Raw genomic sequence first — 14188 nt, forward strand, 5'->3', positions numbered from 1 at the left:
ACTCAACTTTACCTTAGTCCCCTTCGGTGACTGAGAAACAAGTTATAATTAGTGGATGCAGAGACAGGACAGAAGTTATCTCTTTCCCTCCCCCTTTTGTGTCTAAGGAAATTTTAACATATCTAACTATCATGGCTGATTGGGGCACATAGTAGCATCTTTTCCCACTGTACCATGTATGCCTTCCTGATGCCCATATATTAATGAATATAGCAAGAATTCTAAATGTGAGGGTTAGGCATAACAGAAAACATGCCACCTAATTCAATCTTCAGTGCAAAGCTTTTAGGTTTTGTATTAATCAGAGTACTTCAGCTTATAGATGCCATATTGTCCCAACTCATCTGTCAGTATTTCTGGGTCCATAGTATAGTCATAGTAAGAAACAAAATGAGCCTGAGGAAGAAAGACTGGGACCAAGGTCCAGATTATCTCTTTCCCCTGCCACTATGGGACATAGAGATTTTATAATTATTTTCTTCCTGTGCCTGTAACAATAGGTATCATTGGTCTTGGAATCTCGGAGAAAGATGAGATGGCAATGGGAAGATGAACCTATATTGTTGAGATCACAGTCTAGTTTGGTTTTGCTGGTGGTCAGTGATGGAATCAGATGCCAAAGGGACTGCTTCATCACTGAGCCCTGAGATGATTTCGTCTTTGCTTAGGTGCTAAGGGTCACCTCTCTGATAATCCTGTCTTTACTCTTCCTAAACCACCATTATACCTTGTGGTGCTATTAGACTATCCCCTGTCCTGTATTATTTTGTTCACAACATTATCAATTGTTCTCTACTGGAAAGTAGCTTTTATTATAGTGCTGTGTTCTCTGTTTATTCCCATTGCTTGGAACTGTACCTGAAATGTATCGAAGGAGCAACAATTATTAAAAAAAAATTATAAGGAAGGATTGTACTATAGAACCATGAATGTATGAATTCAAGAGGATGTAAAAGGTGCTTGTTTCTGATTTTGTTAAGTTTCCTAATACAATTTCTTTCCTCTAAAGCAGAAGATGTTATATCCAACCTAATATTTTGGGGGGTGGCATATATGTGTCTGTGTTTTACAAAATATGGGATTTTATTATTTATCACTGAAATAGGATTCTTCTGGACACTGGGGATACAGGTTTGAGCAACCTCACCCACCAACTCCATAGAATTTGAAGTGAAACTGGCTCCATCCCTAAACTGATCTGTGTAGCTCTAGCTTGTAATACATTTCCATGACACTACATACCTTCCTATTTGATTGGACACCTGGTCCAAGTTGGGTCAATCACAGGAATCCCAAGAGAATCTGGAACATAGAGTCCAAGCAACAATGGCAATCCCCTGCCCATAGTATGTCCACTGAGAGTACTTAAACATGCCATAATTGCATTATGTATTAATGTACAGAAATTGTATTAAATGTACAGAAAGTAGTAGAGACAGATGGGGAGAGTTAGAGAAAGACATAGAAGGAGGTGGGAGAAGAGATCATTTATTTGGGGAGAGTATTGCTCATTTGGTTCTTTGAATTATCTTCTCTTTTTTTTTTCCTCTGTGATTTGACAGTTCAACATTAACTTAAAAAATTTAAACTAATAAATATTTTTTATCAAAGACAATTCACAGCTGTTTTTTAAAAACCATATGCAACACTCAAATGGCCATTTAATTAAAAAAACCAACTATTCATGAATTTTTGTTTGATAGTTCAAACCATAGCAGATTTTCTATCTAGTTTTGAGGTTGTTCATTATCTGAGACCAAAGATCTCTGAAGTAAGAACAGGTAAGGAGATTCTCATCAGAAGAAAGAACAAGGCCAAGAGTAAAAATCTGGAAGAGATGGGGTAGAGTTGCCAGGAGTAAAGAGGCCCTGAGGTTTAGCCAGTAGCCGCACTGGCTTCAGCACTTGCTAGCCACCATGGTGAGGAGTTATGTCTGGACCATGGGATTTCTTCCTTTCTAAAAATACTGTTTTATAGGTCTATGCCACATCTTCAAGTCTATGAGTCTAAACAAGAGAAGGCAAAAAAAAGAAGAGAAATATGAAGTATGAGGATCCTTTTTCCAAGGGCCATTAATGTTCTGGCCCAGGGTAGAAAACAAAAACTTGTAGATCCTAAGTGGGAGCAGGCCATTTCTTGTGGAGGCAACAGGGGCAGGGACAAGCAGGCATTGCTTTAGCTGTCATACATGGGACATCTTTGCTTTCTTGTATCCTACAAAGGCTGCAAGTAAGACTGTAGATGGAGAAACAGGACTCCTGAGATACTAAATTTTGGCCAACTTCAAGAGAAGGATTCTGGAATACTAGATGGAATAGAATGGATAGAGCCTTTGTTACAAGAAACAATTGTCCATTGACCCCTCCCCTCCCTAACTCACACCTCTGAACCTTGTCCTCATCCTGTAGCCAGATACCTATCTTCCTTTTTTTAAAAAAAAAAAATTCATTGTGCCCGACAACAGCATCTTTATACTAAGTCAGAAGTAGATACTGGAGGAAATAGTTTTCTTCCTAATAAGGGCTCATCAATTCTCATCTTGTCTCACAAAATAGGAATCTCCACTTTTTTGCATGACTGATATTGAGAAAATGGCCTTCAGCAGTGCCTACACCCTTTGTTTGCCCCTTCCACCACCATTATACTGCTTTGTGAGAGAGGAAACAGGCAGAGGCCATCATAACACAGTCTTCTACTTGATTTCTTCTCTAAGATCAGCATGTCCCCAGCCAAGTTGAATTTTCTATGTCTCAAGATTGTAAGCACATCGAGGCAGGTTCTGCTCCTCTGAAGGGTCAGACCTAAGGGGTCCTAGGTTCTCCGTCTGACTTCACAAATTTCTGCATCCCTCTGTCTTCACAGGTTCTAACACTGGAAAGGAGGATGAAGTCTGGTAACCCGACTTTGGCTATAACCACTCCCTCTCCCCAAATTTAGCTCAAACAAAATGCCAGGTGCTTTAGTCTCTACCCCTTATCTTGGTATAAGGCCCTTCATGCAGAGGAGAGTGGCAATTAACACCTTAAAATATCTTGACCAAACACTCTCCTATGTAAGTGTGGAAAATAGAATCTACCACTCCGTATGTTGCTATAGAGATTAAATATAAAACTAACTACAACTGATAGGGCTATGACAACTATCATCCAGTAGTAATGTGGACAGAATAGGGGGCTTCAAAACTTTTTCTCTGCATGATCATTTGCCTTACAGGCTTAGATCTGCAGAACTTCTCCCCAAAGCAGACTGGAGGTCATTGCTGTACACAATATCTTCGGAAAATGTCTCCATGTTAGACAGAGATCTTGTGTGCAGGCAAGCTTGGGATAGTGGGCTGTTCATAAGACTTGCCTATGTCCATTTTATGTATATTAGCTTATAGATGAAGCTAAATGTTTTGAATACATGTAAGAGTTAAGTACCAAGTTAGGCTAAAGAGAGACTCTGTATTTACATGTTTTTGCTTGCATATTCTATGCACATACAAAAACACACACATGCACAAATATCTGATCAGAAACCTAACCCTATCCCATACTCCTCAGCACAAAGCTGAGGTAAAACACTACCAACAGATGTGGTTTCAGTGACTGTTCACTGAGCAGCTTTCAGTACATTCCTTTTACACAGCAAAACATTTCTTTTGTATTTTATTTTTCCTCCTCAAGGAACCTTAAAATGCATAAGTCAAGAGGGGGATAGTGTTTAGTTAAGTGAAAACTGAGCCTCTTTGTGTATCTAAATATTATTCTAAGAATCATGAGGCCCTTCCCAAAGCAGAAATGCTATCAAAGCATTTAAAAACCCTTCCCTAAATAAAAAAAAATCAAATATTCCTGATACATCTTCCCAATTTATTGCGCATGCTGCTAAAACTAAAAAGTAGTGTGATATTATGACCTGGTGGTTCTCTAAACAGACAACACAATAAAGAAGAAGAGGCATATCCTCTTCAAATAACCTGCAATCAAGAACTCCGGAAATATACTGTGGCTTCCTTGGCTAACGGAACACAGGGATCTGTTTTTCAGCATACTAGAGGTAACTGTACTCAAAGCAGGAGATCCTTGGGGCCACCTGGCATTCCTAGCAGCCCTCACTTTCTTGTAACATGTGTGAACACAAAGGCTCAGTTCAGTTCAGGTGAGTTGTTCAAGGTCATAGAGCTCAAGTGGTCCAGCTGGCTGCAGCCTCGGGAACTAGCTCTTGTAGACCAGGTTGGCCTCAGACTCACAGAGATCTGCCTCTCTCTCTCTCTCTCTTGAGCGCTAGGATTAAAAGCTTGTGCCACCACTGCCCAGCTTGTTGGGGGTCGCCACAACATAAAGGTCTCTATTAAAGAGTCACAGCATTAGGAAGGTTGAGAACCACTGTGTAGAAGGGTGTCAATGGATTATGTGTAAATGTGAAAAACTCATGGGGAGAGAGGAAAATGTAAAATGCGGACTTTACATTCAGAAAGACAAGAACTCTAAATGTTTCCAGAGAGATTACGTGAATTAACCTAAGTCAAGGGTTGAGTATAGTATCTCTCAGGCATTTAGTCAATTATTTGTTTTTGTCTTTGTGATCATTGAATGTCATTGTTTATACATTCTGCAGAATATAGAGTACAGAGCTACTGTCTATGAGTTTTTAATCCATGAGAAAATATGGAGGAAAAGTCGTTCAGTTGGTTACATACATTGCGTTTCCTACGATAAATTAGGCTGATATGCTACAGCATGCTAAAGTCTAGATTTTCTCTTTTAGGAAAGAAGATGCTGGCTGCTGGAAGTTAGAGGAAATTTAATGGAGAGCCAAGTCAATATGGATAGCATGTCCATAGCATGCCAATCCTAATAAAGCAGTGTGTGGTTCTGAAGGCAAGGGCTGGCCAAAGGCACAAATTAATGGCTCAGCATATGTATAGGCAACGATTAAAAATACAATTTGATACTAATAAATGACAGAGAGCTTTAAACGTAAGCATTTTGTATGCTAAATGATTTCATTATAGGAAAGTGACTTAAATCACTCTTAGCTAATGGCTTTAAATCTCAATATAATTCTGCTTTTAGTATTACTTTTCTTGAGAATTCTCTGTTCTCCATTATCGATTTAACCCTTGGCTCATAGATGATGAAATAGCATAGCAGAATATTAATTGTTTGCTGTAGTTTGGTAGCTAGTTGGGGGTGAGCCAAGGCACAACTTTCAGACACAATTTTATTCCAACATTTAGGATGAATCAACCTAAAGGGCTACAAAACAATTATTGCACTTTTCCTGATTGAAATGTTTGGTCAATAAAAGGCAGAACTACTGAAATGGGTGGAATTCACTTCTCAGAAAGGAAATGGTAATTTCCCCAGTCACTCACTCATTCCTATATACCTGGTACAAGCCAAAGCACTAAGGAATCAAGAGCATTAGTCTCTGATCTCTAGGGCTTCCATTTTCTACTAAGGACAAGAAATGCATAGGTAGGTAATTATAAAGCCATGCCATAAACCTTCAAAGGAGGTGTGACCACTGTTAAATAATAAACACAAGTCAAATTCTAAAAGTAGGGGTTAGGGAGCTAACCTATATTCTACTTTATTCTGAATCCCTGAGTGATGGCCCAAAATGGGGAGCTTTCAGGGGACCAAGCTACAAAAATATTACATTTTCTCTCCTGGCCACCTTGTTTTTGCATTGTTCCATGAATTTCGGATTGGAGAGTAAGTTTTCTGGTCTAGGTGGTGTCATGTTTTTTGATGCCTCGTTCTTTCTCCATGGTAAGAAGTGGTTCAGACAGGGAGATAACCCTATGAAGACAGATGCTGAAATACAAAACTATATTTAAGGGATATATATATCATCTACTGACTCCCAAGTAAATGAAGACAAATTTGCACAAAGTCATATCTTACTTATTTGTTTAGTCTAGGTGACCAAGTATGTTTCTTAATATATTCATTCATGATATAGTAATCTTACTGTAGGTGGGCACAAGAAACCTACTATCAGATCAATTTCATATGCTGATTTTTTATGTGAGTGTGTGTGTGTGTGTGTGCGTGTTGTGTATGCGCGTGTGCCTGGGCACGCATGGGTGCTCATGCATTTGGGTCCATATGTATGGAGGCCAGAGGACAAGTGTAGGAATGCCAGGAATTCAGGAATGCCATCTGCTTCCTTTGGGACAGGGTCTCTCATTGGCCTGGAGTTCATCAATTAGGATAGACTAGCTGGCCAGTGAGGTCTAGCCCTCCTGTCTCTGTCGTCCAAGCACAGAAATGGCAAGCATGTGTCATCATCATTTCATGTTTCTCCTGTGGGTTCCGGAGATTGAATTTAGGTCCTTGGGCTTGCAACGCAAGCACTTTATTAGCTGAGCCATCTTTATAGCCTCCTGTGTTCGCTTCTAAGTTGTGTTTAAAAAGATCCTATTTGAAATACATCTCTTAAAATACTACTGTCTGAATAGGGTATCCTCAGCATGTCAAATTGAGAGCAGAAACATACTTATTTACTGCTGCAGCTACAGAGCCAGAACAGAGTTTTCTGGGTAAGTGGCAGCTTGTGCAGAAAATATTGCTGATTGAATGAACAAAAGTGCCATAGTAACCGCTGATGATGTTTGGGGAACGCATGGATAGTCAAGTCAGAGATGCCTATCATGTTCAGGAATTTTTCAAACATGAACCAGGAATATGATTTTGATTTCTAGTAAAAATCTTCTCACGAAGAAGTTATAATGGACTTTCTCATTAAAATAAAAAACATTCGATAGGACTGCCTCATATGAACCCAGTTTAGTGGTGTTCTTCCCAGCAGGCTTCCTGGTATTTATCTCCCTCTGCTTTCCATCTATCAATAAAGAAGTCACAGTGTGATTTATCTATGGCTAGCCATCAGAGCAACCTCTACTGACTGCAGGGGAATTTTAGAAATTCACTCTTTTGCATCTCCCAGTCATATTCTCTGAGGCTGTGCAGCAGAGAAATATAAATAAAGAAGATGAACGGCTTAGCCCCACACTCTCTATAGAAAGGGAACCCAGTCATGCTTGTCGGGCGGCAGACAGAGCTCATCTGAGCGCATTCTCTAAAACAGAAAGGAGGCAGGAGTGCAGTACTGAACTCTGGCCTCAGGGAGGCATCAGAGAGACTTTCATTTCCTCCAGAGCTGCCCAATATAAGGCAGAAACCGCGGACTCAAGTCTGCAGACCATGGGACCTCATCTTCCAAGTTCAAAAATCTAGAACCAGCGACATATGAATAAGAGAAGTGAAAGGGAAGCTGAGGCCAGCTGGTCAGTGTGGACCGTGTCTCTTTGGAAGAAAATCGCCTTACTCTTCAAGTACAAAATTGGACCGACCACCTTGGAAGGCAAGAAGTGGGTCAGCAGATATACAGATCCCTCTACCCTGGGATCATCAGGACGAAAGAACAACTGCAAAAGGGTCAAATATACCTTTCTTGTTGATCAAACAGCAAGCTGTAACCTTAGCTGAGCAGTCATAGAGCATCAGCCCCAAGGAGGCATCGAAATCCCCTTTCTCCAGACTGAACGAAAAGGAGAGACACTAAGAGTTAAGCAGTACTCCCCTACCCTGTCTCTTCTGGGATGCAGATTTGTTTATAACAACAGGTCAATTGCTGATAAGGTTAATGTTTGTGAGTCAGCAATAAACAACAACAACAAAAAGCAAGCAATCTGCTTGATCTCTTCTTGCCTTGTAACACTTTACCTGGATGGAGAAACGCTGCAGTTGATCAAGCAGTCTTTGCTGAGATAGGGGAATTTCTGTCTGATGGGGTTAGAACCCAGGACCTCACAAATGTCAAGCAAATGTTTAACTACTGAGCTATACCCTCAGTCCTCTGTGATCAGTTTTTGCACTGGTTATAGGTATTATATGATTCAGTTAATACAGAAATATTACTTTAAAAATAATTACTTAGCAGCTCAGAGATTCTACACAGGCATCCCTTCTCTCTTCTAAGTGGCAGATGAAAAAACAAAAGTAAGAAATTAACAGCTCAATAAATTGCCTTAAGTAAGACACAGGAGTTGATCAAAATGGAATCATGTAATGAAAATTTAAAAATAATTTATTTTAAAAAGGAATTAAAAATGCCTGGGAAGACTGTAGGATATAGTATGTACCAGATGATTATAAATCTAAGAAAAAGGGCTGACACTCAAAGCAGCAACGATGGAGAACAGAGCTGTGAGGCAAAAGTCAGGATTCCTTGTCTGACTAGAAAGATAATATCAAATAATGTTTCAGTGGGGGAATAACAGGGGATAAAGAAAGGGATATGAAACCAGGGATACATGAATCATATGATCTGGGCAGGCAGGTTGGTGACCAAAACATTGCTGGGAGCTGAAAGTCTTTCTTCTGAAACCCACACACATTGTTTGGGGATTTCAGCTGTATCGGAATGGCAGCTATACTGACCAACACAGTCTGTGGGTGAGGAGATCAAATTTTATAGTGCTCGGGAGAGTTTTTAAAGACTGATTCTGAAACAGGAAATTATAAACGCTTGCTTCAGCATAGCAGTGGGGCTCCTGGCTCCCAACCAGCATACCGACAGGAATGCCTTGCTACCCAAATGAGGAGGAAAAGATGGAGAAAATAATTATGTGCAAGAGGCCTGCAGTGCAGTGCAGGGTGTGGGTGCTTGCTTGGCATGCTCAATTCTCTGGGTTCAATCCCTAGCACACAATCAATCAGTCAATCAATATGTCAATCAAATAATCAATCTCTCAATCTATCTCTCTACCAATTAATGCATATTCACTGTGATTCACTTGACCTGTAGGAAAATAGATAATACAAGAAGTAAAATAGTTCATTTGGCTTATAGCCTGGTCTCTGCAGTCAAGCTCCTACATTTATTCCTGGTTCTGCTCTCTGATACATCATTTGGTTTGTCTTGGCTCTACCTCAACTACCTCACCTACAAAATCAAAATGATATGAGTAACTTGGGCTACAAAGTTGTTACCAGCACTTGACGAATTAGCAGCAGAGGTGACTCAGGCCACCCCATCCCCCAAAGTGCTTTGGATTAGTCACTGCCTTAGTACCTCTGTCCTTTCAAATCAAATTCACGACTTACTAAACGCCCTTTAGTATTACATCTGACACATCTGACTGTAGTTTGTATACTTCATTTAAAATGAGAATCCACTTGAACTTGTTCACAGTTAGAAATGCAGCAATCTCACTAAAGATAATTAGAAAACACAGCAATACCAACAACGTACCAACAATAGCAATTCTGAATCCTCTTTCCTTTCATAAGACTAATTTCTTTGAACCAGTTTCTCCACTCACCTGCTTCCTTGACACTGTGATTCATTTCTTCCTTTCCTCTTACCTGAGAAAGGTTCTCTGGACCCAGCTTGACAACTTCCTCCTAAAGCTGAAATGCCACCACCGCCCCAATTTCCCCTGGGCAGTGAACCTGGAGGTCAAAACATTACCCCCATCACATTTTTCCTATCAATGTTTTGGTAAACAGCAAAAAAGGGAAATCTCACATTTTATAGTCAGAAGAAAAGTAACAAAACCTTTAAGTGCCGTTTCTTCCTCTGCAGTGATGACGTGTTGGCTATTTTTCTGTCAGTATTTGGAATTTTGAGGTTCCATCTTGAGAGTGGTAAGTACAAGGTTAAAAAGGGGAATGCATGTAGTTGTGACTTCAACCTAGCTCTGGGATATCGGGAGCCAACAAGAACCAGCAGCTTAGCTGGAAAAGAAACCTGTTCTGTCCTCCACCACAGCTCATCCCAGCTCCCCCGGGCCCTAGGTTTGGACACTGGTCCTATTTGTCACGCAGCATGAAACACTTTGTAAAGAATTTTCCCCGTCCTGCCCCTCATTCAGTGCGTTTGCCAATTTGAAAAACTCAGAGGAAGGGAGAGAGGTTTCTATACCATGTTTTTTTTTTTTTATTCAAATGTACATTCTAGGACCTCGGATCACCTAGTTCCTGACCTTTTAATTTCCTTGGCATGAGCTCATCTCAAGTAATTTGCTCTAGAAAAATGGAAACTACAATTTCCTTATGGTGAGGGGCTATACGTCCATGTAGGTATACCTATCCTAAAGAGTGATGGTAAATAAAGTTTAAATTCAGGATTTTTTTTAAAAAATGAATTGCCCTTGATGAACTAACATTTCCCTCTACTTCTCTGGGTTAAACCACTCTGTCAACAGCAGTCCCTGGATGTTAGCCAGGACCTGGTTGCTTTGTTATTTATATCAGTTTCTGCTCAGAAATCAACTTTAGAGTATACTGTCTAATCCTAAACTTGGCATTCAAAGCCTTCCATGGAAGGCTCTAATTCTCTTCTAGAAAATTCTTCTGCAGAAGCTCTCTGCTGCGTTCAAATGGACAGACATTTTCAGGGTTCCCTGAACAAAGATAGCTTCGCTTACATAACTTGAAGTTGTTTACTTAGCAGATCGTTCTAATTTCTCTTTAACCTTTCAAAGCCAGCTCAAGTCCTGTGTCCGCTTTCATTTTGCCTTCCTCTGAAACTGTATTCCTTCCTATTGGTCTTATTTACTGAGAAATGAATTACTTACAGTCTCATAATTTTCCCTGATGTCTCACTGCTTTTTCGTTCTGGTATTATGTGATGTTTTATTACTTTCTATTTCTATTAAGATGGTTAGATGCTAACCCTACTGAGGTCAAAAACCATATAACCATGAAATTTTATACCCCACATGGGGTTCATTTATGTATCTGGTGCTTCCTGATTGATCAATATCTTCCTATTTGGTTGGTGCCTGCTGGCAAGGGATGACATTGCAGAAATGTATCCAGTGCTGAGGCCAAAAACCATGAATTTTTCTACCTTTCTAGAACTGTAAAGCAATCTCATAGTATAAGAAGCATTGTTTATTGATAGTGCATCATTTGAAAATCACAATATTCTTTTGTTTCCTCTTTCAATTTCTTGATTAAATTGTTTTATTTCTACTAATGGTCAAAGCCAACATGCTCTCCTGAAGGCCGTCTGCTGCAAGGTTGCTAGGAGTCACCGGAGGGGCAATCAATTGTTAAGTGATAACCTTGACTCAAGGGTTAACATTCAGAGTTTAGGAACATCTTCTAACAAATTAAAGGGCAGTCTGCCTTGAAGCTGTGCATATTTTAGGAAGTAAAATGGTCAGTTCCTGGGAGGTTTTACCATGAAGGGACGACAGAAACTGTGAATTATTTTGTGTTGGGAATGCCTAAATGTAGAAAACAATAAACAGACAAGCAGGTACCATCACAGGGTCGCGTGACTGTCCCCTGGCTTGTCCTCACACCCGTCTGCTCCTGCCTCTTTCACCACATTGCCCTGGATTTTCAAAATTCAAACTTAAAATGAGGAAAAAACCACATTATTTTCCTGCTGAAGATTGACAATGAAATAAACATTAAATCTTTGTCCCAGTTACATTATCCTTTATTTTCTCAGCTAACTGGTCTATATTTAGCTGTACAATTGTCTACATTACCTCTTTCTCCCAGCTCTGCACACTTTGACAGCTTTACCGCAGTCCTGTACCCCTTTCCTCCTCCCCCCAGCAAATAAACCAAACAGTAATTACTAATGTTCAAGCACATAAGTCAGAAACCATTAGGCTTTCATTTGACGCAGCTACGCAGGGCTGTCTGGATGTGCACTGTAACGTTAGAGCATTTCAATAGACTCCTGTCCATAGTTTTGCTTCCACCTTCCACCAATAAAACAGAGTTGTTTATTATATCTGAAGATTTCCGAGTTATAAACTCCCATGCAGCTCCATAATCTTGGTTAAATTCCCACTGAAGCAATTTACATCTACACACAGTAGTATAATCAGCATATACATACATGGAAGCACATGGCTTTTCATGAAAAGGAAAAGTAACCCAGAAATAACCAGCTGGGGATAAAGTGAACCCTTTACATAGACAAGGGACTTTCGTATCTCCAACACAGATGTCTGGAGTTATGACTAAATAAACATAAATCAAAACCTTTGGGAGATGGGTCATACCAGCATTTCTCTAATACATTGATATATATATATACATATACATATATATACACACATATATATGGATATATCTGTAGCTATATATCCTTACAGATGAAGCTATCACTCTTGTTTACTAACTGCAGAAAGCGTATTTTAGTCCTGATGCTTTCATGATAATTATGAAAATCTAAATCAAATAGATATTTATCCTTATAATGATTTTTGCTCATGCAGAGTCTCTTTATTTCAGAGAAGAAAATAGTTATCATGACCTCAGCAAAATCCTGCAGTGCCATAATAGAAATTGCAGGGAATCTTGGGGTCAGAGTCAGCCTCGCACCACAGTCCTTTCACCTGCATAACCCTGAAGGACATGGCTGGGTTTTCCCAAGGATGACCACACTTAATGTCAAAATCTTAAGCAATCAATCTGCCATAACCAGTGATGATAGGAAACATACAAACTCCAAACCATGGCCAAAGAGATGAAAATTTCTTTTGGCTGTGTATGCGTGTTTATACCTAGTTTTAAGGATAAATAGAGAAATAAGAGGGATTCATTCCTAAAATTGATTCTACTTAGTTCAGATGATCCATATTTTTTAAATCAAAAATATAGGGAGGGAACTGTCCTATAAACAGACAGTACCAGTATTTTCATATATGACCCTTTCAGCCTACCTAACATCAACAAGACATACCTACCCTGTGTTAAAAACAAAAAATTAACAATTTTCATGCCATATTGAGGATAAGTGACCGTTTTTAGAACTGTGATTATTTTCTGTCTAGAACAAGGCACAGGGAGAGATACAGAAGATTTCTACAAGTAGTCTATTATTTCCTGAAGCTACGTGGGAGGTGAGGAGGAGAGCAGGCAGGCAATTTTCTGTAAATAAATCCCTGTTGACAGGATTTATTTTTCTATCTTCCTTTTAATCTAGTATGCTAGCTCTGCTAAGAGTTTCTGTAAGACCAGGATCTCCAAGAGAAAATTTGGCCTCCAGCCCTGGCCAAGCACATCTCTGCAGCAGGTAATGCGGCGCTGCAGCCTGATCGCTGTCCGCGGTGCTGAAAGGTCAGGGCGCCGACGCGGGCTTTGGAAGCTCCTGTCCAGGGTGCTGAGCTTAGGCCACCACAGTCCTCCAGGCGAGCCCACCGGGCCAACCCTCCGTGGAGCTCTCCCACTCATCACCACCCGCCCGCTTGTAGCTGACATGGGGCAGGCGGCATAAATCAAGTCTGCGGGGCACGGAGGCTGCTGTCGCCGCCGCAGCTCAGCTTGCCCAGGGCGGGAACTCCCCCTTTCTCCTCTCGCCTCCTCAGCTCCCACACCCTGCTTTCTATCTCCCTTGGGTAGCAGTGCCCTAAGGACAACAGAACGAACGACAAGATCGTGTTTTGCTTTTTGTTTTACAGAAAAAAAAGAAAGAAACCCACAACCCTAAGAACCTAAACATATCCCCAAACTGCATCGCAAGATGGAAGAGGGTCCCACGGCTGTTTCAAAAGAGTAAGTTATTATTCTGCACACATCCTCGCTGTTTCTTCCCACCGCCCCATCTGCAGTGTCCCCATCCATTCCTTCTCCAAATAGCTACCCTCGAAAATACTTTTATGTAGCCCCAGGCAAGAGTCTAGGCAGACTTGCACACAGGGAATACCGCACCCTAAGCGCACCAACACTTGTATTTGTCCAGGCTCACTTGGGCTACCAGCTGCGGTCCCTTCTGTTTATGCGACCATCCAGGGCCAGGACCACGATCTGGAGAGGGGGCTCTTTACCTTGGTTTCTCCAGAAGATGCTGTCCGCCGATCCCTGCAGGTCACAAGAGTGAAGGAGCCACCGGGCAGGGAGGGAAGGAAAGACAGCTCCTGACCTCCCCGAGGTTTCGTCTTCAATGCAACGTGAGCTCTGCCCTCATCAAAGATGGCCGTTCCTTTGACGTCAGCAGCTTTTAATAGCCGGCTCCTCGAGGGGCGGGGAGGAAGTGTGTTGGGGGGGGGCGGAGGGAGGAAGGTGGCTGGGGGCGGTAGGGGAGGAGCCGGGAGGTACGGAGTGCTTGACTCAGCTCCCCGAACGTTTTGCAGTAAACCCTTTTATTTCAATTTTTTATAAACATCTAAACGGACCGATTCTTTTGACTCCATTTTAGCACGATCTTGGGAAAACAC

At 40.9% G+C, this 14188-nt stretch overlaps 1 protein-coding gene across 2 annotated transcripts in view; it reads right to left on the bottom strand.

Moving 5' to 3' along the window:
* Positions 1-13955, bottom strand: part of Snap25 (synaptosome associated protein 25) — a 73168-nt gene extending 59213 nt beyond the window's left edge. For both annotated transcript variants that reach the window (XM_048455425.3, XM_048455427.3), the window contains exon 1: positions 13799-13955. The gene's annotated coding sequence lies outside the window, so the exon portion shown is untranslated. The remainder of the gene's footprint in view (positions 1-13798) is intronic.
* Positions 13956-14188: the final 233 nt, after the last annotated feature.

Source organism: Myodes glareolus, chromosome 10 (genome assembly GCF_982192425.1).
Source record: "Myodes glareolus chromosome 10, mMyoGla1.1, whole genome shotgun sequence".
Taxonomy (NCBI): Eukaryota; Metazoa; Chordata; class Mammalia; order Rodentia; family Cricetidae; genus Myodes; species Myodes glareolus.